This window comes from Callithrix jacchus, chromosome 13 (assembly GCF_049354715.1).
Source record: "Callithrix jacchus isolate 240 chromosome 13, calJac240_pri, whole genome shotgun sequence".
NCBI classification, from domain to species: domain Eukaryota; kingdom Metazoa; phylum Chordata; class Mammalia; order Primates; family Cebidae; genus Callithrix; species Callithrix jacchus.
In genome coordinates, this window is record NC_133514.1 from 18,086,109 (window position 1) to 18,106,843 (window position 20,735).

The window sequence follows — 20,735 nt, forward strand, 5'->3', positions numbered from 1 at the left end:
TAGATTTTTAGGGTTTTAACCCCATTGGTACAGCTTGGCCCTGAAGAGAGCAAGCGCACATTGCTGTGTGAGAGACAGACCACTAAGGGGCGCTGCTTCCTCGGAGGAGGCGGGAATTCTCCTCCCCGTTTTTCTCTCTGAAGAAAATGTCTATACTCATCAAAAGTGGTTGTGATAAACGTTCAGATTTGAGATGATGAAACACGGAAGCCAAATCATAGGACCTGATAGACATCTGGCCAACATAGGGACACTGGAATATGTGATCTCTGTGACCGTCCCCTCCCCAAGGCCAGATCAAACACCCGCCCCTTGACATATACAGACGTGAAGTGCTTAATGACAGGAGGAAATGCATTCTGAGAAACGCATCATTAGGCGATTTCGTCACTGTGCAGACATCACAGAGTGTACTTCCACAACCCTAGGTGGTACAGCTTACCACAAGCCTAGGCTACATGGGGTAGCCTGTTTGTCCTATGCTACAGATTTGTACAGCATGTGACTGTTTAGAAAACTGCAGGCATTTGTAACACAGTGGTTAAGTATTTGGGTGTCTAAACACAGAAAAGATATAGTTAAAAAAAAATGATAGTCCAGTTTAGGGAGGGCATTTATCAGGAAGGGAGTTTGGTGGATGAGTCAGGGAGTGCGTGGTGAGTGAATGTACACTGCACACCACTGTCAGCTGTATAAACACTGCACACTTAGGCAACACTAAATTTATACAAAGTATTTCTTTTTTCAATAATGAATTCACCTGCGCTTACTGTAACTCTTTTACTTTATAAACTTTTTAGCTTTTAAAACATTTTTTGGCTTTTGTAATAACACTTGGCTTAAAACATAAACACTTTGTACAGCTGTACCGAATTTTTTATTTCATATTCTGTAAGCTTTTTCCTGTTTTTAAAATTATTTATTTTTGTCTATGTTGTAAACTTTTTTTTTTTGAGACTGAGTTTTGCTCTGTTGCCCAGGCTGGAGTGCAGTGGCACAATCTCAGCACACTGCAACCTCTGCCTCCCGGGTTCAAGCAATTTTCCTGCCTCAACCCCCCCAAGTAGCTGGGACTACAGATGCATGCCACTACATCTCATTAATTTTTTGTATTTTCTTTTTTTTTTTTTTTTTTTTGTATTTTCAGTAGAGATGGGGTTTCACTGTGTTAGCCAGGATGGTCTCGATCTCCTGACCTCATGATCCACCTGCCTCAGCCTCCCAAAGTGCTGGGATTACAGGTGTAAGCTACCATACCTGGCTCAGACTTTTTTGTTAAAAACAAAGCTCAGACTTTTTTGTTAAAAACGAATACACAAACACACATATTAGCCTAGGCCTACACAGGGTCAGGATCGTCAATGTCACTGTCCTTCACCTCCACATCTTGCCCTGCTGGAATGTCTTCAGGGGCATTAGCAGACATGGAGCTGTCATCTCCTAGGACAACAATGCCTTCTTCTGGATACCTCCTGAAGGACCTGACTGAGGATGTTTTATAGGTAGCTTTTTTTAAATAAGTAAAAGTTCACCCTGAAATAACAAAAATATAGTACGGAAATACAAAAGCCAGTAGCATAGTGAGTTATTATCATCAATTATTTATGTACTGTACATAGTCACATGTGCTAGACTGTCATATGACTGGCAGTTCATAGGCTGTTCACACCAGCATCACTGAGATGCTAATCACTACTTGCAAAGGTCTGTCTTGCAGACCTCAACTTAGTGACAATGAATAGAATACTTTTACTTAGTACAGTGATCTGAGTGGGCTAGAGATGGCCGTCGGCTGCTTTCAGAGGGCGATTGCAGCTAAGTGACTACGGCTCCTTGTTCTTCACATTTATTCAGCATAGATTTAATAACAGAGGTTCTAAGTTAACATGCTTGTGGGTAGTTAACATGGTTAAAAGAGAGGTTTTACAAAATGGTAAAAGGTTTTGGTTCTGGGGCCTAGAGTAAACACTATTAACGGGTAATGCTTTTTCGACTTCTTCTTGAGAGGACCATCTGGCACAAAGTTTACATGAGTAGACAAATTAGAGTAGGGACAAAGGAATGTGGGGCAAACAGACTTGACTGGGGAAGACTTAATGCTCTAACGTAAGAACTGGCTGAAGGCAGTTCACTGAAACCTTTTGGCCTTCCAAAAGGTTTGAGACTATAATCTATAACTTCCTTATATTTCTTTTAATATTGAGTGAATCCCAGCAATCACTACAAACATGAATAATTCCTTGCACTACAATGTCACTACAGTTATGACGTCAACAGGAGAGAGGAATTTTTCAGCTCTAACATTATGAGACCAAGTGACATGGGACCACCATCATATACCTGGTCCATCGTTGACTGAAATGTCATTATGTGGCATGTGACTACATTTCCAAATCACTTTCCCAACAGCTGGATCAATGTTTGTTTGTTTGGATAGTTGATTGGTTCCCCATTTAATTTAACAAATAGACCATGTGGAGCCTCTTCTTCAGCTCTATACATTTAGCTACTTGTTTCTGCATTTCTATTCATCTAAGTTTTCATTACTAATACCTACTAAACTTATTCCTACTTTCCCACTTCATCAGATGGGCCTTCCCTGGCCATCCCCACTGGACCAGCGCTTGAGTCTCCTTCACCTTCTCCCCTCCTCACCAGCTTTAGTTTCCTCTGTAGCACTCCATTACCACCGAACTCTCACATTTCCTCATTTCTGTGTCTTTGTGTGTGTCTTGTCAGTTTCCTACTCTGGCATAGAAGTACCATGAAGGCACAGACTGGATACAGCATTTGCTGGGCCTCCCTGGAGCCTCCAGCTATGCCCCCTGGGACATGCTATGCTTCTTGCAATCTAAGTCGACCCAGGCTGCCAGGAGAGTGATTCAGCAAGAGGGTGCAAAAGTCAAGGGAGAAAAAAAAAAGACTAGGGATTCAAGGAAAAGAGTGGGATGGGGGGTGAGGGATAAAAGACTACACATTGGGTAGAGTGTACAATGCTTGGATAATGGGTGCACCAAAATCTCAGAAATACTAAAGAACTTTTCCGTGTGACCAAACACCTCCTATTCTCCCAGTGCTACTGAAGTAAAAAGAAAAAGAAAACTATTAAAAAAAAAAAAAAAAAGACTAGCCTCTAGCCTTTGACTCAGTAATCACAGTCTGGGAATGGATCCTAATGCGGTCATTCACATGACCCCTGGGGATGGGGGGGGCAGGAGGTGCTGCCTTCCTACTCCTTGCATGGGGTCTGAAGCCCAGAGGGACGGGGAGTCATGGTGCCCTCCTCAAAGATGCCCTCCTCACAACGCAACATTTATTGTCCAAGTACCATGCCAGGGACTATTCTGAGCCCATTCAGTTATTCTACTCCTTAGGAGCTTTTTTTAAAAAAAAAACAGGTATTGCTTTGTCACTCAGGCTGGAGTGCAGTGGCATGATCTTGGCTCGAATGCAGCCTTGACTTCCCAGGCGCAAGCAATCCTCCTGCCTTGGCCCCCACAAGTAGCTGGGACTGCAGGCCCACACCAACATGCCTGGCTAATTTTTATATTTTTTGTAGAGACAGGGTTTTGCCATGTTGCCCAGGCTGGTCTCAAACTCCTGGACTCAAGCAGCCCGCCTGCCTCGGCCTCCCAAAGTGCTGAGATTACAAGCATGAGCTACCGCACTCAGGCTCTTAAGAGCATTTTGAGTGAGGTGCTTCTTACAGATGAAGCATGTGAGGGAAAAGGGAGTTCACATCAGTTAATGGTGGAGCCAAGATTTGAACCCTGGCCCCCTGACTACACAAGCATGCCCTGAACCCATTGTACGACTTTGCCTCTGCAGCAGTACAGGACCTGCGTGGTGAAGGTGGCAGGGCACATCCAGACTTACAGACGTAAGGCATCCTGCCATCATTTTGTTTCATTGAGGGCAAGGGGCTACAGCTGTCCTGAAGTAGTTTCCTAGGTCTTGATTTCAGGTCAACAAAAATACATCAATAAACCACTCAGAGCAAGCTTCAAATACTCCACTCATTTTCTCCTGGAAGTGGGGACATGGTGAGGCGGAGATGGACTTACTGAGGCCTCCAGTGTGGGTCACTCATACTTGCTGGAGGAGTCAAGCTCCAGTTGGTTCTCCCAGCTTGGCCATTCACCAGCTCTGTGACTCTGGGAAAATCACTTCTCTGAGCTTGGGCTTTTTCATCTGTAACAATTAGCAGGAACCCAATCAAGAAATATTACTTTCACAAGGATAATTGTCATGGTGTAATTTACACTAGCAAAAAGCCGTAAACAACTGAATATCCAATAATGGAGAAATGACTCCACTGCACGGTAGTTTCAGACCAGAATTGTCTAAAACCATTACAAATTACATTGAAAAATTAACACAAAATAATATAGTAAAAAGAATCAGAGGCCAGGTGCAGCGGCTCACTTCTATAATCCCAGCACTTTGGGAGGCTGAGGTGGGTGGATCACTTGAACCGTGAGTTTGAGACCAGCCTGGTCAACATGGTGAAACCCTGTCTCTACTAAACATACAAAAATTAGCTAGGCTTGGTGGCAGATGCCTGTAATCCCAGCTACTCGGGAATCACTTGAACCTGGGAGGTGGAGGTTGCAGTGAGCTGAGATCGTGCCACTGAACTCCAGCTGGAGTGACAGAGCTAGACTATGTCTCAAATAATAATAATTAATAATATCAGGATACCAAAACCATAACTACAATTTGGTTGAACAAATATTCTGAAGGAAATACTCTAAATAGTAAGTGTTTAACTATGGGTGATAGGACACCAAAGTGACAATTTCTTCCCTAAATTTTTGCATGTTTTCTGAATGTTCCACAGGAAGTTTGCTTTTCTTTATACTATATAATGTTTGTCTGGACAAAACATTGTTTACAAAGTTGGTTTCCTTTCATTTTCTACCTTTTTGGTGAATGCTTTAGCAGGAGCCGGTAGGACTAGGTGGAAGGATGGGAGATGGGGAAAGGGGAGAGCTCAGCTTCACGAGCATTTATTGAGTGTCTGCTACGTCCAGGCACTGTGTAGGGTGTGACAGCTGAGTGAGAGCTCCATAACCAGGCATTATTGTGCAGAGAAAGCAAGGGAATGTCACATTCAAAGGCCCTGGGGTGTGAAATAGAAGGCTTATAGAAGCACATCTAGTAAGGCCCGGGGGAGAGGGATTCAGATGACATTTTGAGGACCCTGGAGCCACGGAGGATTTTTAAATTTTTAATTGAAATTTTATTGGGTGTATTAAGTTCCATACAATTTTATCAACCCTTTGGTTTTCTGTCTCGAGATACTAAACAGTTCCACCACCACAAGGATCCCTCTTCCGGGCCTTTGATAACCACGCCCCCTTCCTCTGACCCCTTCCCTCCACTGCCTACCAGAGCCAGGGACTGCTCTGTGGGGAGGGTACGGAGGAGGCAAAGGAGAAGGCCCCATATCTGCCTGGGAGAGCTCACAGGGGTCAAGGTGGGCTGTGAGTTGCAGTGCCAAGTTGGGGGCTTGCCAGGTTAGCTGTGGCCAGCAGAATGTCCAGGTGGATGTCCTTCAGGGCCAACAGATTTAAATACCCATGGTTTAGGAGAGATGCCTGGGCTGGAGGTGAGATTTGGGAGTTTCCTCCTACCCCTGCAGGTGGGCAAGGTTTGTCCAGCCATGGGGTGGAGTAAGAGAGGACTGAGGAAGGAGCTCCTTGCAGGCTACAGTCCACGTCTGCACAGGGGTCCCTTGTTTTGCAGCTAGCTGCCTCCCTGGCCTTGGCAAAGCCCTGCTCTTGCGTAAGGAGCCCTCTCTATGCAGACGGCTCTCTCAGCATGCCCACCCCCTACCCGGGAGCTTCCGAGCTGGGCACAGGAGGTCCTTCTGCACAATGGTTCCCCCCACCCCGGCTTGGCTGCGTCCTGTTCGGTCTCCAAGCACAAGGCTTGTTCATCCCAGCCCTGCCATTCCAGGAAGGACCCAGAAGTCACGGAATCCAAAGAGCTGAATTTACCAAGAATAAAGCTAGTCCTCGGAGAAGAGGCCTGGCCAGGGCCAAAGATGTCATCCGGCCGAAAGGGGGCTGTTTACTGGTTCAGGATGTTTTCCCCCTACAGGAAAAGGGAGGTGGAACTCAGGCCAGACGGAGCCAAGTTTCTGAACACTCATTCGGCAGTTTTTATTGAGCGTGTACTATGTGCCAGGCAGGGCCAGGGTTTTCGGGATAGAAGGTGGACTAGGCATGGGCCCTAAGGCTGGTGGACAAGGAAGGGTTAAATTCTGGGAGCGCTGCGGGGGTTGGGGGTTACAGGAGTCTCCCGAGGAAAGGCCCCCGCTCGGGCTTCTCAGGCTCCGGAAACCCGGGCGCGAGGAGCCTGGGAAGGGCTGCCCCGAGGAGCTCCCTCTGGCCCTGGGAGTGGCCGCTCTCGAATTACAACAAAAGAGGCTGGAGGCCGGGCCTGCCGCCTCGGCTGCCTTCGGGGAAGGGGGTGGGTCCGGGGAGGGGTTTGCCGTCCTCCTCTGGTTAAAAGTAAGGCGGAAAAGAGTAAACGCGCGACTTAGGCGCGCGGCTGCCTACGCTCGGGGCTCGCTTTCTCCAGCCGTCGGAGACCTCGGCCGCCCGGCTCTGCTCGGGAAAGGGGCTCGGCGGCGGCGGCGGACGCGGAGGGGGACCACCGTGGAGAGCGCGGTCCCACGCCGGCCACTGCGGACCCCAGAAACCAAGTAAGAGTGCTTCTCGCGCCAGCCCCTCCCCGAAGCGGTTCGCGGGAAAGCGGGAGCGTCCCCGTTGGGTCTCCAGGCTTCGCCCTGTGCAGGGCTGCCTCTCGACAGTGTTTGGGGCGAGAGGGTTCTCGAGGACTTCTTGCGAGAGCGATGCGAGGACGTGCCGGGTCACGGGTCACCCTGCCGACCCACGGGTCCCCCTGCCGCCCCGGACGGCCCCGCCCAGCCCCACCTCGTCTGGGCCGGGCGCGGCGCTGGGTTCCTTGAGCCCCCGTAGTCAGGCGGGACGGAGCCAGTGGAGCCTCGGTACGCGCTGGGCGTCCTGGAGAGTGCAGCGCGGCTCCAGGGACAGCGTCTATGGAGTTCTGATTACTGAGAAGTGGGGAACGGGGGGCACAGCGCATGCCCTCGGAGCTGTGCTTTTGGGGATGTAGAGCGTGCTGGTTGGGACGGAATGGGGGCGGGAGTCCCCGGGGGCTGCGCCCGGGAGCTGTAGCGTCATTGCCTGGACCTGGTTCGCCCCCAGCCTGCTAAGGCTATGGGAGCGCGGGAGCACCCTGAGTCCGGGAGCAGAGACGCCAGGTATGTACTCCCAAGTCGCCCTGGCTCTCCGGGGACCGGGGACCCTCTCCCGCCGTCATCACCGAGAAACCCTGGTGTTGGAAAGAACCGGCACGAGCGAACTTAAGGGTACGGCTGACGCCAGTCTTGCGCCGTTGGTCCCGCGGTCCCCAGTGCTACAACTTTACGCAGGCGCTTTGCCCACTGCGCCCCCTCTCACAGGCCCAAAGCTGGAAACCTTCCAGGTGTAGCTGCCTGCCCGAGGTGTCTGTCCCTGGAGTCGGCGCTGGAACAGATGTGATTGGGAAAAACAAGCGAGGTTCCTTCCTCTTCGTGCTAGGGCTAAGACCAGCAAATCGCAGAAGTGTGGGGTGGGGGTGCGGGTAGGGGGGAAGAGAATGCCGCAGAACACGGCAGGGGAGGGGTTGAACTGCTCGATATGGTTAGGAAACCCCGAGTCCTGTTGAGGAGAGACATGTGCATGACAGGCAGAAACATGCTCCAAATTAATTTTGTCCCTAAGGTCTTAGAATTGCGGAGATCTCAAACGCAGTGCTTTTTTCTCTCTCTTCTAGGAAGAAAAACACTGAGGCCCAGGGCCATTGGGTTAGTCAGTGTGGGGACTGAAACGCGTACCTATTACTCCAGGTCCCTCCCTCATGCCTTCCCTAGCCTGTCTGTCCTGGAACCCTAGAACGTCATTTGTCATCTTTGGTGGAATGAATTAGTTATTGATGGTGTGTCATGTACTTAATGGTCAGGGATGGGGTTTAGGCTGGAAGAGGAAGAATTCATTTCCCTGGTCGGTTCCCAGATAAGTGACTGACTCGCTGCATCCTGACTTGACAAAATTTTTAATCTCTCTCCTCACCTTTGTCCTGTTCCTCTTCCTGGTCCCTAGTATCTGCCCTGGAATGACCATTAGACTTACGACAAAATGCATGCGCCCCATGGGCCCCCGGGTGGCTACCCGGGCTCACCCCAAGAGAATTGAATCTTACTGATTTCGCGAGTGCACGTTTGTGTATTCGTGTGTGCACGTGTATGTATGTGTGCCCGTGTGAGTGCACATGTGTGCAAGGCATGTTTATGTTCATGCATGTGTGTGAGCATATGTGTGTGCATGTAGTGTGTGTTTCTGTGCATGTGTGTGCATACCTGTATATGCATGCATGTGTTTTTGTGTGCATGCTTGCTTGTGTATGTGTGCATGCATGCACTTGTACGTGTGCATGTGTGTGCATGCACGTGCGTTTGCTTCCCTGCAACTTTGTCTTAGTGACTTAATCTAAGGTCACTTAGGCATTGTGTGGCAAAGTTGAGTATGAAACTCAGGTCTGAAGACAAAACATGTGCTTGACATCACACATTGGCTGACATTTTAAGCATCACAGAAGATTCTGCAAAGAAGCTTGCTTCTATTTCTTTTCTTCCTTCCTTCCTTTCTTTCTCTTTTTCTCTCTTTCCTTCTTTCTCTCTCTCTCTCTCTTTCTTTTCTTTCTTTCCTTCCAGAATCTCACTCTGTTGCCCAGGCTGGAGTGCGGTGGTGTGACCTCTGCTCACTGAAACCTCTACATCCTGGGTTCAAGCGATTCTTTTGCCTCAGCCTCCTGAGTATCTGGGACTACAGGCGTATCCCACAATGCCCAGCTATTTTTTTTGTATTTTTAATAGAGATGAGGTGTCACCATGTTAGCCAGGATGGTCTCGATCTCCTGACCTAGTGATCCGCCCACCTTGGCCTCCTGTGCTGGGATTACAGGTGTGAGCCACCATACCCAGCCTTCTATTTATTTTCTTTCCAACTGGGCTCCTTGCCTGGCCTTTCCTGCCCTCTTCCCAAGTCCTTGTCCTTTGACCTCTAGATGGCCAGTGTGGAAGGGCTTTGTGAAGGAAGCAGATTTTCTGTGCTCATTGCTGCATATTTCAGTGTGATTTCTAAAGATATTAAATAACTATGATGCCATCTTTAAACCTAAGAAAACTAACAAAAATTCTTTTTTTTAAATTGCATTTTAGGTTTTGGGGTACATATGCAGAACATGCAAGATACAAACATGCATAGGTACAAAAATTCTTTGGTATCATCTAATGCCAAATAGCACTCTGTATTTACACATTTACCAATTTTCCCTAAAATGTCTTTTTTTTTTTCCCAGTAGTCGATGTGAGTTCTGTTGATTTGTGTAACTTGTTACATTCCTGTTGTATGTTATTCCTTTCAGACTGCTTTTCTGTCCACTATGTCATTTGATTCTTACAAGGTCCCACTAAAGAGTTAGGTGGGTATTTTCAAACTTATTTCTCAGCTGAGGAAATGGATAAGCAGATAAGCTGTGCAGAAGGCACAGCTTTTGACCCAGGGAATCAGGGTCTAACCCAGCCTCCTCATGGCTGCACTGTGGTGGTTCTGGTTCCCCGTGTTACTCATTGATTCCCAGCTGCTCTCTGAAGAGTTCTTCTTGGCTCAGGCTTCATCCCGGGCTTATCACTTCCTATACACCTGCTGTCAGAAATCCCTGTGTAAATATTTAGTAATTGGACATTTGGTGCTTAAGATGAGTAAACTGCAAAGTCAGGAAGCCAGGGTTTGTTTCCTAGCTCATTGCAAACTGTGAGGGCTCAGAGCTGCCCTCTCTGAGCTGGTGAGCATTATACTTCCTCATTCTTTGACTTCAAGATAAAAAATAGGATGAGCAAAATGACTGCTGCTGGGATTCCTGGAAAAAACAAAGGTCCCAGAAAGAAATCTGGTCCTCTGTCCCAGAAAGAGGACAGTCTCCCCTCTTTGAGCATCACCTGAGTACTCTAACAGCTGGTACCTTCATGCCGAAGCCCTCAAATCCTGTGACAGAGAAGTGGAGTTATGGCGGCTTCCCATTGAAGTTTATGCACGACTTTATGCTGCACTTGACCAGATATGTAACACCTGATAATGGCTTGGCTATGTCCCCACCCAAATCTCATCTTGAATTGTAGCCCCTATAATTCCCATGTATTGTGGGAAGGACCTGATGAAAGGTAATTGAATCATGGGAGTGGGTCTTTCCCATGCTGTTCTTGTGGTAGTGAATAAGTCTCGTGAGAGCTGATGGTTTTATAAATGGGAGTCCCTCTTCACATCCTCTTGTGCCGGCCTCCATGTAAGATGTCCTTTTGCTCTTCCTTCGTCTTCCGCCATGATTGTGAGACCTCCCCAGCCGTGAGGCCTTGTGAGTCCATTAAACCTCCTTCCTTTACAAATTACCCAGTCTCATGTATGTCTTTATTAGCAGCGTGAGAACAGACTAATACAACACCAGAGCCTTCTGCTTTTAGCATTTTCATTACTTAAGTTTGTTTTTGAAATTGAGTGATTAAGAAATTTCTCCACCTTGTTAATGAAACTCGCAAGTTGGAATTCTCCTTCCTTGACAGGATACGTGGGAAAAAGGAATCCCTTGTCACAGGACTCCTACATGTTCTGCTGTCATGCTTGTTACTTTGAAACAGGGAGTGAACAGACTTTCCATAAAATAGCCAGTTAGGGGCAGAGAAACTCGTCAACGCAATTCCATTCAATGGAGGAACTCAAAGGGGCAAGACATTAACCTTAACCCACCCTGTCTTCTGGCAGACTTAGATTCTTTTTCCTTAGCTAACAGGCTGTCTCCATGGAGGAAGAATTTCTAGGTGATTCCACATCAGCTGCAGTTGGACAAGCATGATTGCTTCCTTCATTTTAGAGTTTGGGGAGCCTTAGAGGTGTTTTAGTCCATTTTCTGTTGCTTATAACGGAATACCTGAAACTCAGTAACTTATAAACAAAAGGAATTTACTTCTTACGGTTATGGAGGCTGAGAAGTCCAAGGTCCAGGAGCTGTCTCTGGTGAGGGCCTTCTTGCTGGTGGGGACTTGGCAGTATCCCAAGGTGGTAGAGGACATCCCATCATGAGGGGGCTGAGCATGCTAACATGCTAGCTCAAGTCTCTTTTCCTCTGGTAAAGCCACCAATTCTCTTCCCATGATAACCCATTCATCTATTAATCAATGGATGGATTAATCACTTTACAAGGGCAGAGCACTCATGACTCAATCACGTCTTAAAGGCTCCACCTCTCAAAACTGCCACATTGGGGATTAAGTTTCAACATGAATTTTTTAGAGGGACAAGTATTCAAACCACAGAAGGAGATGTCATTTCCCACTCCCAGGGGCTGCCTGGTTTTAAAAGATCAGCTCATCACTGTCATCATCCATTTCCCTCTGGAGAAAGGCTTTTGTGGTCTGTCTGCATGGCAGTCACACCCTGGGTGGGCCACAAAGTCTCAGATGAAGTGGTCAGAGGCCACTCTGCTCTAGACTCACAGACGAGGCGGGAATAGCAGTTGCAGGCTAGACAAGGAAAGGCCACCCAGACATTCACAGAGGTGCAGCCAGAGCAACACACAGCTAAGTCTCCTAAGTCTTCAGTCCTGTGTGGGTTGATGCAAGAAATCAGAAATCTCTCACCTGAGTAATTTCACAGATGTACCCACTGCTGTCCAACACAGCACTTGCTCAGCAGGGAACACCTCCTGGCCAAGCGTGTTGGCAGCCCTTCTTCCATGACCAGTGTCAGGGACATCTCTAGGCACCTTTTCAGAATAGCTGGCACCATAGGGAGACCCTGTCCCTACAAAAAAAGAAAAAACTGAGGCATGCTATAGCACTTTTTTTTTTTTTTTTTGAGACTGAGTCTCCCAGGTTGGAGTGCAATGGCGTGATCTTGACTCACAGCAACCTCCACATTTCAGGTTCAAGCAACTCTCCTGTCTCAGCCTCCTGAGTAACAGGGACTATAGGCAGGCACCACTATGCCCAGGGAAAAGCATATTTCTGAAGAAGCTTTCACCCGCCCCAAGAATAGCATATATAGGTAAAATCACATTGATCCTAAGTATATACCTATATAGGCTTTTTGGGTTGCTTTTGTGTTTATTGTGGTGAAATATACATATATAAAACTCACCATCTTTACCTTTTATTATTATTATTATTATTATTTTGAAATAGAGTCTCACTCTGTCACCAGGCTGGAGTACAGTGACGCAATCTTGGCTCACTGCAACCTCTGACTCCCTGGTTCAAGCAATTCTCCTGCCTCAGCCTCCTGAGTAGCTGGGATTACAGGCATACGCCACCACGCCCAGCTAATTTTTATATTTTTAGTAGAGACAGAGTGTCACACGTTGGCCAGGCTACTCTTGAACTCTTGACCTTGTGATCTGCCTGCCTCGGTCTCCCAAAGTGCTGGGATTATAGGCATGAGCCACCATGCCTGGCCATCTTAACCATTTTAAAGCAGTGGTGTTAAGTGTGTTGACATTGATACCATCACCATCAGCCATCTCGGGTACTTTTGCATCTTCCAGAACAGCAACTCTGTACCCACTGAGCACTAACTCCCCATCGCCCCCCGCCCCCCCGCACTAACCACATTCTACTTTCTGTCTCTGTGAGTATGACTGAACTAGGAACTTCATATAAGTGGAATATATGATATTTGTCTTTTTGTGTCTGGCTCATTTTACTTAGCATGGCTTCCGGGTTTTTCATGTTGTAACTTGTGTCAGAATTTCCTTCTTTTTTGAGGCTGAATAATATTTCATTGTTTGGATAGACCGTATTTGTTTATCTCTTCCTCCACTGGTGGACATGTGGGTTGTTTCTACTTTTTGGCTGTGAACATTGGTGTACAAATGCCTGTTGTAGATGAACTTTTACAAAGTCAATGCACCGTTGCTACTACATCAAGAATAGAACATTACCAAGAGTGCATGAATTGAAAGGCAAAGCAGGAGATTTCAAATACATTTTATGCCCGAATATGGCTGCTTCAGCTATACCTCAAGATCTTAGGACTGGATGTTGATTTTTCTCTACCATGAGGGGGTTTGGAAGAGATATTTGAAAGAACACAGTTTATAATCCGTGATTTGAAAGAGTCAGTTTATAATTACAGTTTAGTTAAGAGATTTAAGTAGCTTCTTTCCTTAAAACATCGAGGGATGGAAGATCACCAGCTTAAGAGAGAAACAGACATGCAAATAGACAATGGCAAAACAGTAGAATAACTGTGATAAATATTTGGTCATCACCCTCTTTTACCACCCTCACCACTGCTGCCCTGGTTCATAAAGCATCTTCAAAACATTTTTTGATGTGTAGAAGTTTTATTTTGATAACATTTAATTTACATATATTTTCCTTTTGTTTCTTGTGCTTTTGGTGTAATGTCTAAGAAATCACTGCCAAATCCAAGGTCATGAAAACTTACTCTATGTTTTACCCTAAGCGTTTTACAGTTTTAGCTTTTGCATTTAGGTCTTTGATCCATTTCGAGTTATTTTTGTAAATGCTATGAGGTCGGGCACTCTTCCAAGTGATTGATGGGAATATGATATGTCTCCTGGATTTTGTCCAGATTGTTGCTGATTTTATTTTATTTTATTTATTTATTTATTTTGAGACGGAGTTTCGCTCTTGTTACCCAGGCTGGAGTGCAATGGTGCGATCTCGGCTCACCGCAACCTCCGCCTCCTGGGTTCAGGCAATTCTCCTGCCTCAGCCTCCTGAGTAGCTGGGATTACAGGCACGCGCCACCATGCCCAGCTAATTTTTGTATTTTTGGTAGACACGGGGTTTCACCATGTTGACCCGGATGGTCTCAATCTCTTGACCTTGTGATCCGCCTGCCTCGGCCTCCCAAAGTGCTGGGATTACAGGCTTGAGCCACCGCACCCGGCCTTGTTGCTGATTTTATAATTGTGGTGACTGAGCCAGTCACTGTGCTGGCCACTTCAGCTCTTTCTGTAGCCCATGAAGACCTAAAACTCTTCCCCATTTGCAGCCAGATTTGAATCTGAGACCACACTCAGATGCTGGCCTTGTTTTTCCAATTGTTACATGTTACCTTTTAGTCAAATTGCATCTCTTGTTTTGTTATCGGTGGGTGGTTGTTTGTGTAGGTTGTGAGGATTGGGTAATATGAATCCCATAGGCATTGATACGGTTTGGCTGTGTCTGCACCCAAATCTCATCTTAAATTGTAGCTCCCATAATACCCACCTGTTGTGCAAGGGTCGCAGCAGGAGATAACTGAATCACGGGGGCAATTTCCCCTGTGCTGTTCTTGTGGTATTGAATAAGTCTCATGAGGTCTGATGGTTTTATAAGGAGAAACCCCTTTCACATGGCTCTCATTCTCTCTCTTGCCTGCCGCCATTTAAGACATGCCTTTCACCCTCCACCATGACTGTGAGGCCTCCCCAAGTTTCATGGAACTGTGGGTCCATAAAACCTCTTTTTCTTTATAAATTACCCTGTCTCAGGTATGTCTTTATCAGCAGTGTGAAACGGACTAATACAGCCATCCTTGTGCCAATCACTTTCTGAATTGCCTTTAAGCAAAATCACCAATTTTGGATTTTCCCTACCCCTTCTTTATGGGCTGCAGAGGTGTGTCTTATAGACACTATGTTTTTGGTTTTTACAGTCTGATCCAATCTGAGAGTCTCTGGTAGGCACATTTTAAAGTTTTTGAAATTGTACCTTCTACCTCCCCAGGAAACAACCTGGTCAGAATGAGATTCCACCCAGAGTCAGAGGTGGGCTGTGGGGACTCCCCATTGGTCACAACAAATTATGCCAACAAAGACCTCTTTTTGGAGGCTGGGGAAAAAATGCAGTTTTGTATGCTTACTTTCTCACCATCTCACTGTGCCCTGAACATTCCCACTTTGTGGCCAGAAATAGATGGCACTGACGTAGAATCTTTGGCGCGGGACCAAGTAGACCAGACAGCCCAGGCCAAGCTTGGTGTTAAAAGTCTCCATTCTTGTCTGAGGTGCTTCTACAGGGTCCTCTGGCCCCTGAACCACTTCCCTCATTCTCTGAGCAAACCCCATTCATCTAAGACAGCTTCCTTCTACAAAGGAATGTGTTCCTCGTGAGGCCAGAGGCAGCTCTGGACCACAGCTGGGATTGCCACTCCACAGTGCATTCCGGGCCATGAATGAATGAGGACCATTCATCTCTCCTGTCGATCCAAGCAGGAATCCTAGGTAGGGAGGGTCTGATGGAGCAGAGAGACCCCACCCTAGCCCCTGACCCAAATGTGAATGCCAGCATCTGGCAGAAATGTCAAGCGGAACATTCTGTCCGGAGGGAAGAATTCAGCTGAGCTTTGAGCTGCACTGTTGCAAGCCATTGCCCTTGGCAGGGTGGGGCACTGCTCCTGGCTGAGAAGCGCCAGGTTGTTTATGAGGTGCTTCAAATCTGGGGCAGGCAGGACTGTTGCTAGGAGCTCCAGGGCACAAGATGTGGAGCCAGTGCTGGGAGGGATGAATCAGTTTCCTACTTATGGGGGACCTGCCAGAGGCCAGGCAAGCAAAGTAGGGTCCCATTGAAGCCTGCTTTGTGAGAGTCCTATGCCCCACATACTCATGTTAGGGAAAGGGACAGTTATGAGCATTACATCAGGATCTCAGGCCATGTCAGCACTCTTGAAAATATAAAAGCATGATGTCCAAATACAGCGTATAATTTTTGCAGTGCGTTTTCCCCTATATCTGTACATGAGTAGGAATTTTTATTGCTTTTGGGAATAAAAACAGTTATTGCCATTGACTAGGAATCAGTTGGTCACATGGGGCATTATTTGACTGCGTGCCACAGGTCAAGCGTCATTGATCAGAGGCCGTGTTCTAGGTTCCTCCTGTGTTTAAGAATCAACTAGGAAGCCAGTTGTCACCTGATTTTCCAGAAGGTACCATTAAACAGGTGAATTCTATAACACAGAATGCCTTTTTAGGTGGATGATAAAATGATTCAAAAGGGACTGCTTTTGGAGAAAGAAAAAAAATGTGAATAGCTTCAAGGAAAGTCTTGATATTGGAGTGTGTTCACATCCCTTCCTAGGCAGCTGACTCAGGTGTCAAGGCAGTAGCCTCCGAAAAGGACCCTGGGAAAGGCCAGTTTGATGTTTTCTTCTTTTCCTCCGTTAGCTCTGCTGGGTCAAAATTAAGTAAGGCCTCATGGAGGATTTTCAAACACTCATCCATTATCAGGACAATACGACTCCTGGGATGAGAAAAATCAGGGATTCTGGAATGTACTGGAAAGTGCTTAGGGTGACAGGTGCTTCAAGGACTAACGATGTCTTACAATCAATGATGCTTGTCGGACAGTTGTAACAGTACTGTTCATGACAACTCAGAACCTTGGGCGAGATCACGGTTTAGAACCTCCTCCTCCCCCTCCAACCCATCCCTCTTCCCCAGCTCTCAGCAAGATCAGCAGGCATTGGTTGATACAAGCCCTGCTTAACAGCCTTATTTGCAGACTTGGCACAGTGTTGCACATGAGTAATTTATACAGTATGTGAGAAGACAACTTTTTATTTAGATAATTAAGCTTTTGTTAATATTGCATATTCTTTGTACATTTCTAGGTTTTTTTTGTGTGTATATATATATATATATATTGGGACAAGTCTCAGCTCTGTCTCCTGGTGGTACAGGGTGCAGTGGGACCCTGCAGTGGGGTCCAGTGGTGCAGTGGTACAATCAGTGGTCACTGCAGCCTCGACCTCCTGGTGTCAAGTGATTCTCTTGGCTTAGCCACTCGAGTAGCTGGAAGTATAGGCATTTGCCACCATGCCCAGCCAATTAAAATAAAAAATTCTTTTGTAGAGACAGGATCTCCCTATGTTGCCCAAGCTGGTCTCAAACCCCTGAGCTCAAGCAATCCTCCTGCCTTGACCTTCCAAAGTGCTAAGATTACCACAGGCATGAGCACTACACACAGTCCATTTCCAGTTTTGAAGTTGTTGCAAGGAGCTGCATCCAGAAGCAACTACCTAGGCTCAGCCCTGGCAGCTCACAGTTCTTTAAATAACACTTGGGGAAGCTGAAGATTAAAATTAAATATAAGCAACTGCATTATGCAGCTTCATATCACTCAGAACTGTAGTAGCTGCTTGAATAACCTGACCTGAATCTAGCAGGAGCACCTGTTTGAACCAAGATCAGGTTATTTAAGCAACAAGTACACTTTTGAGTGATACTAAGCTGCGTAATGCTGTTGCTTATATTTAATTTTGATCTTTAATTTTTACAACTGGCCAGAAAAGATGTTTCATATTTTTCCTTAAAAAAAAGTTGTTTTTGGCCAGGCATGGTGACTCATGCCTGTAATCCCAGCACTTTGGGAGGCTGAGGCGGGTGGATCACAAGGTCAGGAGTTCAAGACCATCCTGGCCAACATAGTGGAACCCTGTCTCTACTAAAAATACAAAAAATTAGCCAGGCATGGTGGTGGGTTCCTGTAATCCCAGCTACTCGGGAGACTAAGGCAAGAGAATCCCTTGAACCTGGAAGGCAGACGTTGCAGTGAGCCGAGATCACACCATTGCACTTCAGCCTGGGTGATGGTGCGAGACTCCATCTCAAAAAAATAAAAAGGTTGTTTTTAAGTACATATTATTTCCATTTGAAATCCTGAGACTTAGTGGGCCTAGGTCACAGAGCTAATAAGGGAAGAGAGAAGATTTGAACCAGGTTCTGCATGACTAAGCCACTAGTCCATGCTGGTTACAGTCAGTAGAGAGATGGCAGAGTGTGCTGCGGGCTGTCTGAATGGGTCCCTGCAGTGGGAGGTACCTAAGACCCTGGGGGTAAGCTGATCCCAGCTGATACTTACAAGGCATGCCTTACTCCCTGAGTCCCTGTGATGTGGAGGAATCCTTTGCTGATCTCTCATACCCCCCGAGGACACAGTGCCTCTTGTTGGCAAAGCTTATACCAGAATCAACTGTGTGAATATTGTAGCCTTGAATGGATTGCACTGAATATAAGAGCGTTCTCAGCTGCTCAGTCAAGAACCCAGTGAGACCAGATTAGGGGGAGAGTTTCTCCCTTTCTGAAGAGCCAGGCACAACCAACTTTTCCTGGCGGTCTCTTATTTGTGTCAGTCAGAGACTTCAGTCCTTAGGCATCTTGCCTTGTCCTCTAATTATGACCCACTCCTGGCTCAGCTGTGTGAATAATTAAGGCTATCCGCCACAGCAGCTCACAGACCTCACTCAAAATGAAGTTTGAACAGGATACTCTTCAAGATGGGCTTCCCACCTTGGCTCGTGCCTATAATCCTAGCACCTTGGGAGGCCTTCCCCTTGTGGACCGTACAGATGCAGCCTGTGAAAGCTGCATCTCTTTGGAGTGTGTGAAGAGAGCAGTGGAGATCCTCGGCCTGAATTTCCTGTGTTCTGCTGACCCAGTTGGCAGATGCTGTCTGCTTGCATTCAGGGTAGAGGAGGGTCCTGGAATTTCCACTGTGTGGACTGAGGTGACTTCACTGGAGCAGATGCTTCTTAGACTGTCAATGCTGAGACACCCTTGGAGGTCCTCCAAGGGGAATGCTGAGAATAGATCTTCCTGTTTCCTAAAAACTCTTCCCACTGTGGTATCTCCACCAGGCTTCTTTATTTCTTTTTAACTGAACAACGACTAATAGAACAGGTATGAAGAAGAGAAATGTATCTGCCATTTGTCCAGATGTCCTCAAATGTCTGGATGGGTAGATGGAGATTTACCGTATTTGTTTATGCTAAGACATCATGAGACATAGAGCACTTATATTTTGTTTTATTATTATTTTTTTTATTTTTGGGAGAGGAAGTCTCACTCTGTTGCCCATGCTGGGTACAGAGGCATGATCTCGGCTAACTGCGGCCTCCACTCACAGGGTTCAAGTGAGTCTCCTGCCTCAGTCTCCTGAGCAGCTGGGATCACAGGCATGTGATCCCAGCGGTAATCCCACCATGCCCGGCTCATTTTGTATTTTTTAGTACTTTTATATTATATTTTACTGAGATGGAGTTTCACCATGTTGGCCAGGCTGGTCTCAAACTCCTGACCTCAAGTGATCCATCCACCTCATCCTCCCAAAGTGCTAGGATTACAGGCATCAGCCGCTACACCAGCCTGTTTTTTTATTTTTATTTTATTCAAAGTAAAATTCAGTTTTTTCTTTATTTGTAATCATTTGGGTTCTACTACATTTCGTAGTTGAAGCTCAAATTTTTAAAACCTGAGTAGCCTGTTTAAGTGAATTGGCTGCTGGGCAAGGCTAGACATGCCAGGGTGTTTGTCTCAGTGACAGTGATAATGACAATTAGTGAATAAGGGTGTCTGCTCTGGTATCTGGCTGGCCTGGGTGCAAAGCCCACCTTGATCACTCTATAAGAAAATCATGTAGCCTTTCTGTCCCTCGGTTTTTCCTTAGGGGATTAGAGATGCTGAAAATGCCTTGCTCAGGGGGCTGTCCAAAGCTGTGTTGTGCGGTATGGTAGCCACCACCATATGGGGCCACCAGACACTTGCCATGCGCTGCTTGGAATTGAGATGCACTGCAAACCCAGAGTACATGCTGGATTTCAAAGACTTAGTACAAAAAAAACAGAAAACATCTCATAAATACTTTTTATGTTTATTCCATCTTGAAATGATACTATTTGGGATATATTGCATCAAATAAAATATATCATTAACATTGATTTCATCTGTTTCTACTTCTGGAATGTGGCTACTAGAGAATTTCAATTTTCCTATGTGGCTTGCATTGCATGTCTGTTGGGCAGTGCTCATCTGGACAGGAGGATGAAATGAGTGAATACCTCTCAGCACTTTTCACAGGCTGATTGATACTGATCAAAAACAGATTGATACTGATGAATGTTCAATAAATATACTTCTGTTTTACTTTTAAACATCCAACTTTGGCTGGGCATGGTGGCTCATGCCTGTAATCCCAGCACCTTGGGAGGCCAAGGTGGGTGGATCACTTAAGGTCAGGAGTTTGAGACCAGCCTGGCTAACATGGTGAAACACACACACACACACACACACACACACACACACACACAGACAAAAAAAAATAGCCAGGTGTGGTGCTTTGAGAATTGCTTGAACCTGGGAGGCAGAGGTTGCAGTGAGCTGAGATTGCACCACTGCACTTCAGCCTGGGCAACAGGAATGAAAAGCTCTGTCTCAAAAAAAAAAAAAAAAAAATCCAACTTTCTCTTTCACAGAAGCCCACCTTCAACACCAGCACATGTGGTGTCCAGGTTGCTGTATAAAAGTAGAGGTGATTCTCTTCTAACAGGGCAGGGGGCCCAGGGACTGGTAAATAAATACATCAAACAGGCAGAGAATAGGAAAGTCTTTATATTCACAGATGAGGGAAACTTCTGTGGAATTGCTCCCTCCAGTCTTTGAACATAAAATTGCCAGACCCCCAAAGGTTAAAGCAAATTGCCTTTCCACACGTTTTAATTCACTGTCCATGCTGAGAGCTGGGAAAGTTGGAGACTTTTAAGTTGTTCCTTCCTTCTGCCTTTCTGAGACATCAATTTGAAATTGACTCAGATAGTTCATGAAAT

General features: G+C 46.3%; 1 protein-coding gene across 2 annotated transcripts in view; it reads left to right on the plus strand.

The window, feature by feature from the left end:
• The first annotated feature begins 6,541 nt into the window (after positions 1 to 6,541).
• The window catches only part of LOXL2 (lysyl oxidase like 2), a 91,148-nt gene continuing 76,954 nt past the window's right edge, over positions 6,542 to 20,735 (plus strand). For both annotated transcript variants that reach the window (XM_008979119.6, XM_078347221.1), the window contains exon 1: positions 6,542 to 6,712. The gene's annotated coding sequence lies outside the window, so the exon portion shown is untranslated. The remainder of the gene's footprint in view (positions 6,713 to 20,735) is intronic.